The sequence below is a fragment of the Vulpes vulpes genome, unplaced genomic scaffold (genome assembly GCF_048418805.1).
Source record: "Vulpes vulpes isolate BD-2025 unplaced genomic scaffold, VulVul3 Bu000000628, whole genome shotgun sequence".
Classification (NCBI taxonomy): Eukaryota; Metazoa; Chordata; class Mammalia; order Carnivora; family Canidae; genus Vulpes; species Vulpes vulpes.
The window spans coordinates 504,833-510,832 of record NW_027325682.1 but is presented as its reverse complement, the minus strand read 5'-3'; positions in this window follow the sequence as shown (position 1 = coordinate 510,832).

Below are 6,000 nucleotides of genomic sequence, written 5' to 3'. Positions count from 1 at the left end.
AAATAATCAACAGTAATCAATAGGTGAAAAAAATACCTTCAAATGTGAAATTGTTTTTTTTTGTTTTTTTTTTTTTTTTGGAATTTCATTCAGAGAGAGAGAGCACAGTGAGGGGAGATGCAGAAGCAGACACCCTGATGAGTCAGAGCCCAATGCAGGGCTCAATACCAGGACCCAGAGGTCATGACCTGAACCAAAGGCAGACACCAACAATTGAACCACCCAAGCACCCCTAGGTAGTTTTAATTTACAATTTCTGTGATCCTCAGCATATATATGTATGTGTATACATAAACTATATATATTATATATATATATATATATGATTGGATTAGAATTAAAATATCGAAAGCAGGTAGAATCACTGATATCCCTTGAAATATGTAATTTTACACATACATATAATTCTATATGTGTGTGCTTTTAATGGATTTATACTATCTGATCTTCTTGGATCTTAACATAATAATAATCTATCCTCTCAAGTAAAATATGGGACACTGGTAGTCCCTGAAATGACAGCAAACATTAGTTGGCTGGAGCCTAGAATAAAGTACCTATGGAAGACAATGGTTTAAATCATTTAACAGCTGCTGTGCTATATTTCTGTGGTAGGAATGATGACTATATATACACTAAATTCTCCTGACTACACAGAAGAATTAGCAATAACAATAAAATGACAAGTTCAAACCTTCAAATGGTTCATGACACAGTTAAAGAACACGCTTCTATGATTTCTCCAAAAACATATTTTATGCTTTATAATAAAAGAGCCAATGTTTTTGAAACCAGATCCAAAGTTTGATTCTGAGGACAGAAATACAAACAAGGGATCTGAATCCAGATCCTTTCAAGGTCTTTTGCTGATTGGGAAATATCAATATCCTGAAGATTACACTAGAGACATTTGAGAGTATTTAGATGAATCTGATACACGGAATGCCCAAATCTTACTGATCTTTTTTTTTACCATTTCCTTTTCTTCTATGCAAGGAGACTAAATTCCTTTTATTTTAAGAGTCTGGACTGTGTTCATCCGTAACAATCATTATTCTTCGTAATATCCAGTTCATTAACTATTATTATTTCCAGAATTATTATTAGTCAGTTTTTAAAATTCCTGAAGGGAATGAGTCCAAAGTCTGAACATGGAGGAGATAGCATTTGTACAAAAAGAAGAGCAATATTTTGATATTTTATGTCAGGCAAAATATGGAGCAATATGTATGGAAATTAATTCTTAATGCCAAAAAACAAGAAGGAAAATGAATTTAACGTGGGTTGAATTTAAGAATATAAGTAGATGGGATGCCTGTGTGGCTCAGCAGTCTAGTGCCTGCTTTCGACCGGGGTGTGATCCTGGAGTCCCGAGATTGAGTCCCACGTCGGGCTCCCTGCACAGAGCCTGCTTCTCCCTCTGCCTTTGTTTCTGCCTCTCTCTCTCTCTCTCTCTCTGTGTCTCTCATGAATGAATAAATAAAACCTTAAAAAAAAGAATATAGGTAGATATACCAGAGATTCTGGATTTAATGTGTTAGTTATCCCATGGTGCTTTGGTGGATAACCAAAACCTAATCCAAATGGCGTCTATTTTAAATGAATTTGGAGTTCTGTGACTGTTTTGATATAATGTCCTTACATAAATCCCAAATCTAAAATATACAAGGATGTTTAAGGGATTTATCTTTGGTAATATCTCTTGGGAGGTCTTCAAAGGACCTTCTTACATTTATGTCACCAAAACATCGAAAATTTATTTGTGAGGGAAGCACTAGTGCTCTTGACAGGTTCTGAATTGGATGTCTTCTTGAGGCAGGGGATAACAAAAAGAACAGGACTCTTGACATTAATAGTCATGCCAGTATTCCAGATTGGGAGATGCCAAAGTATAGCCCTTAGTATGGTGATTTTACACCCAATGTGGTCCCTGAAATGGGCAGCAAAGTAGGTACAATAATAATAATAATTTTCATTGTAGGCACCTCTGGTAGTAGCAAATTGACATGGACATTCTAGCAGTGAAATCAATGGACATCATTCAATGTTATGTGATATTTTAAAATCAAAACCAAAACAAGACAGAAAAGGCACCACCTCATTTGAGCTATCATATTACAAAGTGAAGGTCTTTATCACATTGGAGAGGGAAGACCCAGGTTTTACAAAGTAGGCCGAATCCCTACATAGAATACCAGGTAACAGAGACACAAGTTTACATTATAACTTATTAAAAAAAGAAAAAAAATGTATACTGCTCTGACATATTCCCTCAGGTTGCTGGTTTTGACTGAGTACAAACAAAATAAGATGAAGGCTACCTTCTCTTCCACTTGGCCTATAATTTAGTAACTCCAACAACACATAAAATTCCTATACAAATTAGGATATTGTATAAACCCTCTAATAATTTATGCAAGGAGAAAAACAGACAAACTTGAAGTTAGGGAGAAAAACTATCACTTTTTCCATCAAATAACAGCTCTCATTTTTAAAGAGCTTCAACTTTGTTACTAAACCCTCAGTAGAGACTGAAAGGGACATCTTACCTATAATCATGTAGTCTCAGTTATACAACATGATTAGCTGTTATAAGATTCATTACTCTCTAGAGTCAGGCTCCTACAGATTCTGATACCATGTATGAGTTACATAATCACGTAGCTCAGACTCTCATGGCATCTAATTCTACTGAATTACCACCGCTACTTCCATTCTTATCTATAGCCTGTTAGGGAATTCTATAGAATCAATTGACTAGGAGAAAACAAAAGAAAACAAAACAAAACAAATTATATATATATATATATATATATATATATATATATATATATATAATTATAACTGTGCACACACACACACACACACGCAAGATTTATTAACTTGTTAGAAGGAATTATCTCATTTTGGCAGCTGAGAAGTCTATATTTGGTAAACTTGAGATCCAGAAGAACTGATGGTGTAGTTCCAGATTGAGAGCTGGTAAACTAGAGACCCTAAAAGAGATGAATTTTCCATTGCAGTCTGGAGACAGGAATATAATGATGTTCCTATTCACATAAGCAAGAGGAGTTCTATTTATTCATGGGAGGGTTCAGCTTTCTTATTCCTCCAGTCCTTTATTTTGTATTTATTTATTTATTTATTTATTTATTTATTTATTTTTAAAGATTTTATTTATTTCTTCATGAGAGACACAGAGACGCTGACAGATAGGCAGGGGGAGAAGCAGGCTTCCTGTGGGAAGCCTGATGTGGGACTTGATTCCAAGACTCTGAGATCACACCTGAGCCAAAGGCAGATATTCAACCACTGAGCCACCCAGGCACCCTCCTCCAGACCTTTAATAGATTAGATGAAGCCCACTCACATTAGGGGAGGAGTTCTGCTTTATTCAGTATATTGATTAAAATGTTAATATCATCTACAACCACCCTCACAGAAATACCAAGAATAATGTTTGACAAATATCTTGGTGTCCTATGGTCCAGTTAAGTTGATGTCTAAAATTAATTATCATAGGCCTGAAAGATAATTGTGTAGGAAAATCCTTTCAGGGGTAGAATTTTGAGCATGGCCTCTGGTTGTTCACTTTGCATAGGAAAATAATTGGTTGAAGGTACAGATATGCATCAATTCATTGACATTAACAATCAGGTGTGCTGACAAATAATTTTTCCAGTAACACTAACTTTAGAATCCCTACAATCAAAAAATTAGGGAATAATTTGGTTAAGAAGGAAGATTAATGATGAACTTCTAAAAATTGGCAAAAAACATAGATATTTGTTATTTATATAAATGTTTTCAAACACATACTGATATATAAGAGACTTGCAGTACCAGGTCAGATAAGATTTCTTATTGTGTGGATGTCAGTCAGGCTCTTTATGTGCCACCTAGTGTTTACTCTGTAGACTCGTTAACAAACTGACAATGGATGCTGGTATAGAATTTGCTTAGCCTCAAATACGTAAGATTCTCATAAAGGTAAATCTGGCTACCTCAGCTGCTCAATTACCAAATGTCTATAGTGAAGATCAACTAGAAATCCTACGTATATGTTCCCAGAGGGAAGGGTGGAAGTAAGCTCTGGTGGCAGTTTAATGAATGTTTACCCTTTTGAATCAAAGAGTAGTAATCCTTCCCCCCATTGATATTATCACTTACTATAGATAAGCATTTCCATTCTGTGTCTCTAATTTTCCTGCCCTCAGTCTTACCCACTGATTTATAGAATACATTATTTGCTACAATTATCATCCCATACAATGTTGCTTCTGACCAAGGCATTCACTTTACAACAAAAGAGTAAAGCAATGGACTCATACCCAAGGGAATCACTCACCTTGTTGGGTGCCTCATTACCCAGAAGCAGTTGGTCCAGTTATATAGTGGAATGGCTTATAGAAAATATCTGGTAGAATTGAAGAAATGTTCTAAATTTTTTTTTATTTATGACCACAAATGTTTTTTTCTGTCTTAGAAAACAGATTGGAAACTCAATGGTTGAAAGTGAGAATGACTCCTTTCATTATAATCCCTCAGAACACCCTCAAAAATGATTTTGTCTCCCCTCCCTATAATTTACTGCTTTGATGGTTTACAGGTGTTTGTTTCCAAAGGCGGAATTGTTTTACAAGGGCACAGTGATGGTTTCAATGAACTCGAAATTAAAAACAAAACAAAACTTACTCTTATTGAGTTTCTAATGCAACCAAATTAATAGGTAAAGGCCAACTGTTTGTAGTTACAATCTTAATAGTAAGGTGCAATATAATTTCTGCTACACAGTAGAAGCAGAGAGGATTATGTTTGTCCAACTCATGGGTTCTCAAGGCCACAGCAATCAAATATCAAACATAGCATGATATTTAAGGAATAAAAGTTTGAATCACCTTACTAAGCAGAGTATCACAAACTTTTGAGGCACTGAGTATAAATGTAACATAGCATGGAAAGTGAAAGAAAGAAGTTTTAAATAGGAACTAAATACCAGTTGTTAAACAAAGACTAGACAAATAATCATATTGTCTTTATTGTTCTGTATCTTATCAGTTGCCTTTTTTAAAGCTTTTCTTTTCTCAGCGCGCCATGACTACATCGGTCAGTAGAACTTGCGATTCTTGATCTCAGGATTGTGAGTTCAAGCTCCATACTGGGTATGGAGTATACAATAAATAAATAAACAAGTAAATAATATGAATTTAAAAAGTGAAGACTTTCTTTTTTTCTGCACAATTTTTATAAAGGGTTGATGGAATGACTTATTAATCAGTCTTTACAGGTTACAGGTTCTACAAACTAGAAGGGGGTTTGGGATTACACTAGAAAAGAAATAAAGACTATCTAATGCTATATATCGTATAGCATATGATGAGGACTTCAGGAAAAGAGCAAACACGTTGTTACTTGCACATCATCTTTGTCAGTCACATGATCTTGTTGCCATTGTTTGGGAGATAAGCTTGAATAGAAGGCTGTGTACTGGCACTGAGGAAAAGGATTGTTGGTACTCAGAACCATTCTCACCACCTTCCGTGCTCTCTCCTATAGCTTAGAAGCATGTCTAGAAAACAAATTTCCCAGGGTGCTTTGTGGCAGGGCTTTGGTTTAGATTATAATAATATGAGTGACTGTTAGATCTGGAAGGCAGAAGTGAAACAGTTCTATTCTTCCTTTTGCAGCAGAAAGCAAAAGCATGGATATGGTGAATGTGAGAATTTTTAGTGTCTGCTGGCCATTAAGAATCATTCTCTTCAGTGTTACAGCCTGCCCTGCAGCAACCAACAGCAGTGACTTCCCGTACCTTTTGAGCAGGGTTGGAAATAGGAACTTCATAATTCCCCCAAAGCTATCAACAAACCTGAGATCTATTGGTGGTATGCCCTGACCTTTTACTTCTCAGTCCTTTCAACAGATTTGTAAGCACTTAATTTGCTGTGCTAAACTCTAAATTGCTTGCAATATTTAAAGAGGTTTATGTTATCCTAATAGAAC